Raw genomic sequence first — 13,689 nt, 5'->3', positions numbered from 1 at the left:
ACAAAAATTGAAAAGGGGCAATTTGGACCCTCTCTAAATTGCACCGTTTGCCATGGCATATGTGTCATCAATAATATCTCACTTTACTAAACACAATTAACTAATAAAACTCATAGTAATCAAAGGAATTAACCCAAAGAGTGATTACCAAGTTTTAGTTCAAATTCAAGAGATTCTAAGTTTTTCTAGTTCAAAATGAGTTCAAAAAAATCATAGCTTCTTATATTAGAGTAAAAACAAGTTATGGAAGCATAGGATATCTCAAAAGAGTGAATGAATTTGAAAACAAGTGAAAAACAACTCTTTTGATGTGTGACAAAGTAACGCGCCGTAGCTTATGCACTTTGCGCTGTTGTGCATTGCTCTTTATGCCATACGGCACTGCTCAGATGCCATGCACTGTGGCGTGTTACACAAAAATTCAGCAGAATCTGCTGTCAGTTGACATTAGAATTGGGGAACTTTCAACGCGTCTCGATTCTCCATTTAATGTTCAAATGATGTGATTTAGGTGTCTACAAGAAGCTCTTTACATTAACTAGCTAATGGCATGGGTTTCACTTCCAAAACAAATCATACTAGGAAGTTGGACCTCAGACACATTTTAATCACTTTTTACAACTTTTACACAAAAAAGGTGTCCAAAACCTTGAACAAGTGCCATAAGCCTTACCTAACACCTGGATCATGTCCATTAAACCTAGAACTGCTAATACAACACTTCACACATACTTAAACCATAGTATAATGAAAATTTACTCCTTAACCCCATTTCACTAAAAATAGAGGGGGAGGTAAATTATCATTGCATTACACCTAAATCAATCAAAACATATTCAAATCATCATTTTTACAGTTACACTAGTATTTTGGCCCTATAAACATACATACATACATACATACATATATCAACATACACAAATACTAAGGGCCCAAAATACAAATCAAACATTTGCAATAACAAAATAGTGCAAGTGTGATGGCATGCAATCTAGAATTTGCATTTATATACTATTACACAAAATAAATCTAAGCTAGAGGTATATGATAGGAATGTGCTAATTTCTAACCTCTTAAGCCTCCTCCCTCTCGATACCAAAGTTAGAGCCTAAAAAATGTTAAATGAAAGGGTGAGTCTAACTACTCAGTAACTAAGGTAAAACCTACCTTATACAGTTATATATCAATTATAAATTAAACATATGTATATGAAACCAAATACTTAAAACATGTTCACACACATATCGTAATACATCCTTTCTCATTAATAACATCTTTGTCTCACATATAGTAAGTACATTGTCACCATACTCTCAGATGTGTGATCATGAGCCCTTATTCACATGACTTGTCACAACTTAACACGTGTGGCACATCCTATATTTATATAGGAAATCATTAACCAATCTTATACCCTCCTTATTTCTTCAGACTGAAAACGTGGGCTATAATATTGAATAAGGCTCCGTCTGTGTGATTAGACTACCCAAGCTCACTAATCATGAGGTGTGGCATGGCCAAAGATCACATGACTCACTCTCGGATCATGGCTTCCCCTATTCTTGAATCTCTAAGGTGTCTCATACCCTAGGCTATTCTCCTTGTTGAACTGGTGGAGATAGCTAGGTTATACTCTCTCGATAAACTGTGAGGCAAAGCTATAGCCCTATACATTGGAGGGCGGTCTAAATATTATATGAATTTTTCTCTACTCCCAATCCCTAGGTGAACTCTCGCCCACTGATCATGCCATAAATATACTCACTTAATTTCACATTTTCATTTAGTCAAACTTAATCGGCATGTTTGGCTCATAACCATGTGCTACCTAAGTGAGTATATATTCTTATTTCCAATTGTATCACATAAAACACACCATTTTCAATCATAATTACTCACCTTCATCAAACCATTATCAACCGCTTATTTAAAGCACATCATAAACATGCAACTCATATCAATTATCTCTTTTGCAAATTTAAAACTCATATAAAATCTCTTTAGCATGCTTGACACATATCAAAGTGATTTGATAAATATGAGGTTTTTATTGAATGATGCACTCATTCATAAGTCAAAATTTTCATTTTAAATGCATAATCAACATCCACATTACAATTAACATATAATTACCTAAAGTAGAGTTCCCCTAGTTACCTCAAACCTTTGAGAGGTTAAAGGTTTACTCCTTAATATAAGAGCATCTAAGCTTGAATTCCCAAGCTAAATAAGTGACCAAGAGCCAAAACTACAATCAACCAAGTTGAATTTTATCAACATTACCAACTCAAGCATTAAACCCTCATTTCTCTATTTCTAAATTGCCTAATGTCTACTCTACATGAGTTTGAGCCTATCCATTAATTTATTATCTATCTTTAGTTTCCAATAACATTAATGAGCCATTAAACTCCTATTATTAGCATAACATCCTTCCAACCACTCATCATAAATGAAAGTTTTGGATATTTATGGTAGCCAACAACCTAAGACATCAAAAATTTATTATTCTAGGTTAGATACTCTAATCTACTCCCATTAACTCCATTTGAGTCAATAAATTTAGATCCCTAACCCATATAGATCAAAAATCTACTTTCACTATCAAATCCTAACTATACACTCAAATGTGAAAGAAATGGGGAGATTAATGAGTCTGGTACTTACCTTGGGTGTTTGTAGCTTCTAAAATATTCCCAATGTTGTCCACAAGTAAACCCTAGCAGAGCTTGGTGCGTCTCTCTGTTTCCTCTTTTCTCTTCTCTTTTTTTATCTCATTTTCACGACTGATAACTATAGAATTTGCACCTTACATTGCGGCGTATGTCCCCACGTACCGTGGCATATGGTACAGAGAAGACAACTTTCTTCTAATGGCCCTGTGTGCTGTAATATATGGCATAAAGGCTTTTTAGCTTATTTTTCTCCACTTTTTGGTCCTAAGTAACCCAATTTCACTTTGGACCTATATTATACCTGAAATTCTAACTAAAAACACTTATTATTCTCCTTTTGACCACATACCACATCCACCCACTTAATTATCCTTATTAATCTTAGTAAATCAGGGAATTAAAAATCAAAATGTTACATCATCCACTGTATAGGATAGTACAGAGAGGAAAGTCCTCTTGCTATGCAATACGCCTCGGTGCACAAGCCCTGTGCTGTAATGCATTGTTGCTATCATAACAGCACCTTCAACCAACATCTGAGTGAGCAGCTTTGCCATCCAACATCCAATTTGAGTGATTCAAGCATCTACATATAGCTCTTTAAGCCACTTAGCTATTAACACTAATTTCACAACTAAACACTTTATCATTTAAAAATTAGACATCTGGACATAAAATTATCCCTTTTCCCTTTAAAACAAACAAAAGGTTGTCCAAACTTGCCAATCAAGTGCCAATAACCTTAAGACCACTTGAGCTAACTTAATTGGACCAGAACACACCTAATTGAATAGTTATATATCATCATATACAATCTAAACATAATTGAGCCAATAAAATCTTGATTTCACAATAAATTAAGAGGTGGTGATAATCACATATAACAATTCCATAGCCAATCATACACATACTATTAACACAATAGCTACACTTATACTAATATTTTGACCTCTAACAATAATTTTCAATTCAAATACAACATTCTAAGCCAAAATGCACTAATATAACATAATTTCTCATGCAAGTGCATTCAAAATAATATGCATCCTAAAGTTGGCAATATATATAAATTCAATTTAGTTACACCAAATACCAAGTAAAAAGCTATACACACTAGCTCTTTAATTTCTCAATAGCGTTTTTCTTCCCTTTGCCCTTAATGGAGCTTTCACCTATCAATGTAACCATGGGGGTGAGTTAATGACTCAATAACTAAATAATCTAATCTAACTACTCACATGCAAGAACCATGAGTGTGTGAAGTGGCACTAAAACATATAGTTCAGTTATCAAATATACATATGGACATGGTTATACAATTATGACAAATGTATGATCAACACATCACCTTATGTCCTTATTTCCTTCAACTAAATATATGGGCTAACAATTTAATAGAATTAAATTCATGTAATTGAATTGGTTTAAGCTCACCAATTATGGGAGGCAATCCCAACTAAAGATGCCTTTACCCATTCTTGGACCATAAATTCCCTTTCTTAAACATCAGGTGTGTCGTATGTCCAATCTATCTCAAATAGTACTGGCATTTTCCAAACAAGATAGGATTGAATATTGGATCTCTATGATGCTAGTGTACCATATAAATTTCCTACAATATCCCCTAACAACCTAAGGTGAATTCCTACCCTCTCACAATAATCATACTCATATATTTCAATTCACATAGCCACACACATGTAAATTATTCCAAAACATCTATTACCATAACAAATCATACAATTTCACAAGTATATCCACTTAATATTTTGGCATAAACCCCGTTCAAAACTCCAAATATGTAATTATAAGATTATATTCCACTTCACGTAGTATTTCTAAATCACAATTAAATATACTAGTTCAAAATAGCAATATAAATATTTTTGTAATCCCCATAACTATCTGAACACACAAATAGTAAGTTTAGATCATTTCATTATCTTAACTCCTTTTGTCACAAAAAGGGTTACCATGGCAAAAAGGTACTCCATAATAGTCTACTAGCTTAATAGGGCTTGATCAATATTTAATATATAAGGTTAAATACCAAACGTTAATTATAACTCTAATTAAACCCCTTTTTTCACTTAATTTTGGGCACTCACTATACACAAATTCTCTCTTTATTAAATTAACACTTCCAACAGCCTCTAATAATTTCATTTAACATCTAAACACTTAAATAATATCAATTTTTCACCTACATTACCCCTAATTTTCCCATTTTTGCTTAGGGTTTGTCCAAACCCTAATAAAAAATTATAAGTCACTACAAAATCCTTAAACATAAGTTTAGAAGATTGATTTAACTTCTCAACACCCTAACCATCCTAATGGGTTTGGTTATAGGCCAAGGGAAACTAAAATCAACTACTACTCTACCTAAAACTACCACGAATTTGCATAAATGGGAATGGAGAGGGATATGAAGCTTACCTAAGTGTGTAGCAAACTCATGATGCCTCTAGATTGTCCTCAAAGTGAAGCCTTAATAGCCATGAGCTTAGTCTCCATAGCCTCTCATTTTTCTCTTTTGTTCTTCTTCAAAATAAAATGCAAATAAGATGCATCTGATTTAACCCAAAATTTAGTTGTGCATTATGGCATATGGCACAATAAGATCATATGCCATTTTTAGCCACCCTCTCGAGCTTGGTTGACCCAAACTCCATTCAAACTCATTTCTAAAGCTATCCAAAAACCCAATAACCTCATTAATGGTCTAAAACACCATTAATTCATGAATCATTCAATTTTATCAATTTACCCGTTTTTAAACACTAAAAAATTCAAAGTTAAAAACCAGGATGTTACGATGCTCACTTTTATTTCTTCATATACAACAATCTTGAGATAATTTCATTTAGAGTTCTTCATATGCACTCTTTCTTCTTGAGGCTTTACTACTTGATTCATGATATTTATTCTACACAAATCATAAATACATTTCTCTTGGTTTTATTATCATCAAAATACTTGATTCAACATTCTCTCCCTTTATGATAACGACAAACCTCAATACAAGATTTAGTTCAATTCAAGATATAACAGTTTCCCTTTAATTAGGCATGGGAGTTTAAAAGCAATATGAACTAAAATTTAAAGTAGTAAATGAAACAATCATAACAATAAGAGCACAAATTCACTTAAGAGAATTAAAGTCTTTGTATTAAAATTCTATTTTAATGTTTGATTAAGATTCTCTCTCCCCCTTTCTTTAGTAATTCTAACTTTCTCTTCCCCTTTGACATCATAAAAAAGGATGGGGAATCAAAAGAGATAGAAAGAAAGAAATACTCATGTCATGAGTTGAGCTTTTCTTTGAAATAGGATTTTGGTCAAACTCAATCTGTTGGTGAGTTCAAGCTCCTTTATATAGTTTATCTTAAGTAATCCAATCATGATTGGTTTAGCTATTGTCCAAGCTTGTTTAAGCTACTACAAAAGCATAAGTTATTCAATCATGCATGGTTCTCTCATGTCAACGTTTGAACTAATTGATTGTATCAGATTTTACCTTAATAACACTTAAGATTAAGGGTGAGGTCCTGCATGAACATTATTAGACACTCTAATGCTTAAGTTAGTATTAATAAATAATAGCCTAAAATTTAAGCATAGGTATAGGGATTAAGAAAACATTACAATTCATTAGGATTTACTATTCTCAATTCTCTTCTCAAGATAGTGAATTGTTCTTCAACTAATGGCTTGGCACAAAATTCATCACAATATCCTTCTTCTACACACAATCTCAGAGAAAATGATGTCTCACATTGATGTACTTTGACCTTAAGTGATTCACTGGATTCTTTGCTAGGTTGATAGTGCTAGTATTGTTACATTTAATTGGAACTTCCTTGAACTTTACTCCTAAGTCTGCTAATTGTTGCTTCTACTATAGCACTTGTGCACAGCAACTTCTAGCAGCTAAGTACTAAGCTTTACATGAAGAGAGAGAGAGAGAGAGAGACATTATTTTATTTCTTATTAAACTATGAAACTAATGATCCTCTAAAGAATTGATAGGTTTTAATAGTGCTCTTTTTGTTAGTCTTACATCTAGCATGGTCAGCATCTAAATATGTTATCAGTTATACCTCTCCTCCTTTTGACTACCAAAGTCCTAGTGAGATTGATCCATTTAGATATTTGAAAATTCTATTTACAGCTTTAAGATGGGATTATCAGATTGAACTATTACACACATGCAAAGACTAAACATAATATCTGGTTTGCTAGGCATTAAGTATAGCAAAGACCCAACCATTTATTTGTACTTACTTTGATTCCCTTTGGTTTCTTCTTCATCTTTATGCATCTTGATTGAGTAGCTCATATGAGTATTATTTGGATTTGAGTTGTGAAATCTAAATTTCTTCAACAATTCTTTTATGTATTTGGTTTGCCCAACGAAGATTCCATCCTTCATTTGCTTGATTTGCAATCCAAAGAAGAAGTTTAATTCTCCTATCATGGACATCTCAAATTTTCCCTACATAATTTCAGCAAATCTCTTGCAAAAATCCTCATTAGTAGCTCCAAAAATAAAGTTATCAATATATATATATATATATATATAAACTACCAAAATATCATTACCTTTATGCTGAAAAAAATAGAATCTTATCTAATAAGTTGCTTTCAAAATTTTTACTTAACAAGAAGGTGCTTAGTCCATTTGAGAAAGCACTCTTAATATCCATTTAAAATATTTTAAAATTCGTAACACAAGCAGAGGCAAGAATAATCTAATTGCCTCAAGTCTTACAACAAGAGAAAAGGTTTCATGATAATCAATGTCTTCCTTTTAATTGTAACCTTGTGCAACCAATCTAGCCTTATTTCTAACCACAGTTTGATATTTATCAAGTTTGTTTCTAAAGATCCATTTAGTTCCAATGACTAGATGGTCATTAGGTCTAGGTACTAAATCCCACACTTGACTTCTCTCAAACTGATTTAGCTTTCTCACGTAGCCATTATCCAATATTCACCAGTTAAGGCTTCTTTAATATTGATGGTTCATCACTAGAAAGAAATGCACTAAAATGACATATTTCTCTTAATGAACCTCTAGTTCTAACCCTATCATTAACATCCCCTATGACTTGATCAATTGAATGAGTCTTATTATATTTCCAACCTTTAGGAAGAGTGTTGGTCGGCTCATTTTCATTTCAACTACAAGATCATTGTTAATTTGATTCTCTTTTTTCTTCTTTAGTGAAAGGTCATCAAGAGGTAGATTTATAGTTTCTTCCTCTTTATTATCATCTAAGAAAGATTCCTCAAATCTAACATGCATAGACTCTTTAATAGCAAGGGTTCTCTTATTAAATACTCTAAAAGCTTTACTTCTATTAGAATAACCCAAGAAGACAACTTCATCACTTTTGAAGTCAAATTTATCTAGATTATTTTTACCATTATTATGCACAAAACATTTACAACCAAAAACCTATAAATGCGAGAGATTAGGTTATCTTCCCTTGTATAGCTCATAAGGAGTCTTTTTGAGGATTGGCTTGGCATATGCTCAGTTGACAATGTAGCAAGTAGTGCTTATTGTAGTAGCCTAAAATTACTTTAGCAGTTCTTATTCATTTAGCATTGTTCTTGTTATTTCTTTTGAGTTTCTATTCTTTTTCTCAACAACTCCATTTTGTTGAGGAGTCCTTTGTGCTAAAAATTCATGACTAATTCCCTATGCTTCACAATACTCAATGAAATTGAAATTGTTAAATTTTCCACTGTGATCACTTCTTATTTTCACAATCTTCAAGTTTTTTCTCATTTTGCACTTTTGCACTAAAGGCAACAAAATAATCATAAGCTAATCCAAGTGAATCTATCATCAATAATGACAAAGGTATAGAGATTACCACCAAAACTTTTGGTCTTTGATGTACCAAGTAAGTCTATATGCAGTAATTCTAGGGGTCGAGCTATAGTCACCACATTTTTGGTTTTAAAAGAGGTCTTGGCTTGTTTCCCTTTCATGCAGGCATCACACAACTTGTTAGTTTCAAACTTTATTTTTGGTAACCCAATCACAAGGCCATTCTTCACCAATTTATCAAGTTGTTTCATGTTGACATAAGCCAACCTTATATGCCATAGCCAACCTTCTTCGCCACAACTAACTTTTATCATTCATTATGATCAGGCACTTTGTGTTGAATGCATATTTATCATCAAGGAATATAAGATAAACATTTCCAATCTTTTTTCCCATAAAGATGATTTCTCTTATCTTTTCATATCTTACAATATAGCGAATAGAATTAAATAAAAACTTCATAATCTTTATCACATAATTGATTTATGCTTAAAAGATTATGTCCCAAACCATCAACTAAATAAACATTTTCAATACAAGGTGAAGTTGAGGATTCCTTACCAACCTTACCTTCAGTAATTACCTTTCCTTTGTTATTGTTGCTAAAGGTGACAATTCCCCCATCCATTTTAGCAATATTGATAATGTGTTTGGAGCAATCATTATCCAAGTACCATTTTCACCATTTTCCACTAATGGCTCTTCTTTGATTTTGCAATAAAATCAAGTTTTTTTAGATGCCCAAATTTGTTTGGATCCTAATGGGTTAGGTGACCCTTGGATAGCTTAGAATGCTTGGGCAACTTCTAAACCAAGCTTGGATAACTTGTTTAGTACTAAGGCTTTCTCTTAGCAAAACTTAAAAGTTAACAAGTATTTCATCCATTCAGGCATGAACTCAACAGAATCCAAGCTTGGATTGCTTCTTAAACACACTTCAAGCTGACACTTTGGATCAATGAAGCATGGATAAAAATAAAATTCAAGCATGAATCAAATTATAGAAACTCAACTAAGACGTTTCTTCATACTAACTTGCTAAATAAACGTGGACATAAAGGTGTCTAAGGGTGAATCAGCATATAGTTCTATGTCTTTACTTTTGATGCTCTAATTCAAGTAAGGCTCAATTATGGTTTAAGCTTGAATGAGATCCTCTAAGTCTTATATGCACAAAAGATGATCAAACACGCACGAGAAACCTACAGTCTAAGCGTGAATGAAACAATGTGAATAATAAGTGCATGCAAATAGGTGTCAAACATGCGTGGACATTTCTTGTCCTTGCGTGAACAAGATTTTTTAACCTTAAAGGACTTATGAGCCTAGGACATTCTATATGATGCAATTTTACTTTAATTCACGTTTAAGCTCTCAATTAATTTTCAAATATGTATCTAAGAGAAGAATAAAATAAATGTAACCTATGCAAGTGTTATTTTCTTCTCTTGATTCTTCTTTCTCTTGAGTATAGCATGCATGATACAACTTTGATCTTCTTCTTCCTTATGCTCGCTTCTATTTCTTTGTGAGCAGCAAGCTTGAGATAATTTCATTAAGAGTTCTTCATGTGCACTCTTTCTTCTTGGAGTTTTGTCACTTGAATCATGATATTCAATATGTACAAGTAACAAATATCTTTTTCTTGATTTTGTTATCATCAAAATACTTGGTTCAACAAAATCATCCAATTATCCTTAATGTCCACAATTCAATCCCTAAATTAAACTTAGAATGTTACACCAACCAAAGAGACTTTACTTCATGCGAAATCTAAGCTCATGGTGCCAGCTTCCTTCCTAAAGCTTCACTCAAGTTTCCTAAAAAATATAAATGGAGGGAGTAGATATAAATGTCTTAGTAACAGCATTAAAGTTTACGGAACATCTATGCGGATCAGCAACATGGTCTAGTGGGTTTTCACATATATACCATGAAAAATCCAGAGATTAATAGAAATATTCAATTCATAGTGATAATTCACATATTTCACACATTTTTACCTAGCTAATCTTAGGTTTTTAGCACTAATTTTGATATAATTTGGTTTAATTGATTAAAATTGTGATTAAAGGGAGAAATATTATTAAAATTTTTTTGGAGTTTATTGCATATTTTTCTAGGTTTTTTGAATATTATTTTAAATTTCCTAAAATATATTTTCTTGTGATTTAACTATTTTATATGTGTAGGTGATTTGGAATTACATATACACAACATACGTTAATTGATCACCAAAAGATACTAAAATGGTTTCACTCATGAGTTACAATGAAGATTAGATTGATCGGAGGGTGGTGGTTGCATTAGAGGAAGGGGCAGAATCTATTATACCATGTTAAAATCTCTCATTCCATCTCCTCACAATTTTTGACCAATTTCTACCCAATTCCAATTGAGAGAATAACATATGGGTCCTAAAGGAATCAGTCAATTCAAAGTAAGGATCAAAGTGTTAAATTTTAGGAATTTACAAATTTAATTCTTAATTTTATAACTTTATTGTGATGAATTTATAATTTATAGTTTCAAATTTTATAGGAAAAATAAATTTATTTATTTTTTAATCATATTAAAATTTAAAAAATAAGTTGTAAATTCATCACAATAAAATTACAAAATTAAGTATTGAACTTGTAAATTTTTAGAGTTTGATACTTTAAAATTTAATGTGAATTAATTGTTCCCATTGTTATTTATCTGTCATTCTTCCGTTCCAATTCCCAAACATTCCACTCTTTTATTGCTCCGCAAGGCATTTCATTTTCTATTCCATTAGCCTTGAAATAATCATCATTTAATTAAATTTCCAAATCTGAAGAAAAAACCATTTTCCCTGCAAAGAAAATTAAAAAAACTCACGTGCTATACATAAGAGGATTCAATCGGCTTTCACCTCATTTTTTCCTTACGGTCACTTTTGGCTTTCTCATCATCGTCTTCCTTATTTCCATTTCCTTCCCATCTTTACTTTCTCCATGCCACTCAACCTCTGATTTCTACATCTCTTCTCTTCAATTCTCTAATCCAAACCAGCACATTCACCAATCACACCAACCAATCCATATCCTCCGCATCAATTTGTCCAGCTAGTTTCATGGATTCTCTCATGAATGTCGAACTGGTTGCTGCACTTGGATGGAGTTTTAATAAAGCGATGCGTGGCTAGAGCTTATGGACTACATTGGAGATGAATGGAGTTTGAACAATGAACTACATTGGCTAATTTTACCTTGCTTGTTTTCTTTGATTCTAGTTGCAATTTTATCATTCCTAGATTTAGGATTCGGTTGTTGTAATTGGATGCACACTACATGTTTGATAAAATGTGCATGAGACACTTGTAGCTTGATTTTGGAATGTTGATTAATTAAGTGGTGGAATTTTCATTTGATGCTTGAGACCCATATTTAAACTCATAACTCTTCATTGTATTGACAAGTAATTCATGATCATGCTTTGTTAATTAGTTGGTTGGCTCTAATTTTATGATTACCGATTGGATTCACCTAAATTTGAGGTTGTTTGGGGTTGTCATAGGTGTCATTCTCATTCTAAGGTTTGGCTACACATCGGTCGATTGCTTAGTTAAGAATTAAAGTGCTATATGTTGGTAGGGTCCTAGGATAGATGACAAGAAATTCTAACCATGTCTAGATGATCAGTTAGACTACTTTCGACCAATAAATTCCAAGATATGCTAATGTATCCCAAGGCAACAAATGTTGAAAAGTAACATGCATTCTTGAAAAGGCGAATGTATGAAGCATGAATGAAATGAAAATAGAGACTGGTGGGCTCAAAAGGGTTATCAAAAGACAAAATTACATTAAGGTTGGCCTTTTGGATAAGTAGTTATTTTTAATGAACACCTTAATCATTTTCATAATACAAATACAAATGTAGTATTGAAAAAGAAAAATAATAAAGACAAATTCTAAAGAATGAACTAGAATAAGTGGATTAATACATACTAAATAGGAATCAAAAAAGACACAAATAACGACCTTCCAACATAGGCCATGCTATCCAATTCAATTCACACAAGCTAAGAACAAGATCATTTCTTTAAACATAATGCAATCAAGCAACTCATGTCAAGTATCAAGACTCTAGGTCAAAGTAATGCAACTTCTAATCAAATAGAAAACAAAATAAAATTTTTATAAATTTTTTTAGAAAAACAAAATAAAATATTTTTAAATCCCTCACACTTAGTCATTGCATTATCTCTAATGCAAGTTTATACTAAAGATAAATGTGAAAGAAATCAAGAAAGAAGTAATGAAAAAGTTAAGCAAAAGAAAGTATTTTTTTTTTAATTTTTTGTTGACATAGCCCAAGTCATGGCCATGAATGGGTAGCCTGCAGAAAGTTTTTTCTTTTTCACCGCCACGGCGATGGTGCCAGCTTCTTCTACAATTTGTGTTGAATTGCCATCAGTTAAGGGCGCCATGGCAGCCTCCATGGCCTCAGTACTATCTAGAATTTTTATGATGCTGCCAGCAGGGGTGGCCACAGTGAAAATAATAATAATAATAATAATAAACAAGTTTTTTCCTTCTCATTTTCAAAATGAAAAGAAAAACTACAAAGACCTAAAATTTTATACGTTTCTAATGGAAGTTCTAACATTCGAGTTTTTGTTTTGGAATTGACTTGGGAATTTAAATTAGGTTAAGGCTAATTAAGGTTAATAAATTTATTAGACTTGTGATCATATGAGTAATTTAGCATAGGATTGAATGTTGGGGGGGAGGTGTTTGAGACCTAAATGTGGCAAATGGATTTGTTACACTTTAATTGGGCGTGTATGAGAGATTGGGTCTAGGACTGAGTTTTGGGCCTAGGTTAATAATTTTATTTTTATTTTTTTTATCATGGTAGTATTTCAAATGGATTAGTTACAATTTAATTATTATGATAAATACCTTTCCATTATAATAGAGTTAAATTTTTATAAATTGTAAAGTAGAACATTACAAAAGTCCCCACACTTACAATTTACTCAATCAATCACTCAAAAGAAAAATAAAAAGAGTAAAAGTTAAGGTTGAAACAAATACAATTTTATTTGAATCTCCACAAGAACTTAAAATTAAAATTCTCATCTTTCATGAGTAGTATGAAACTACTCAAGGTTGTTCTCTCGCTAAACTCTTCTTTTGC

This window comes from Prosopis cineraria, unplaced genomic scaffold, assembly GCF_029017545.1.
Source record: "Prosopis cineraria cultivar Desert tree isolate PC_DT_omini unplaced genomic scaffold, ASM2901754v1 PC4, whole genome shotgun sequence".
NCBI lineage: Eukaryota > Viridiplantae > Streptophyta > Magnoliopsida > Fabales > Fabaceae > Prosopis > Prosopis cineraria.
This window is presented reverse-complemented; position numbering follows the sequence as displayed.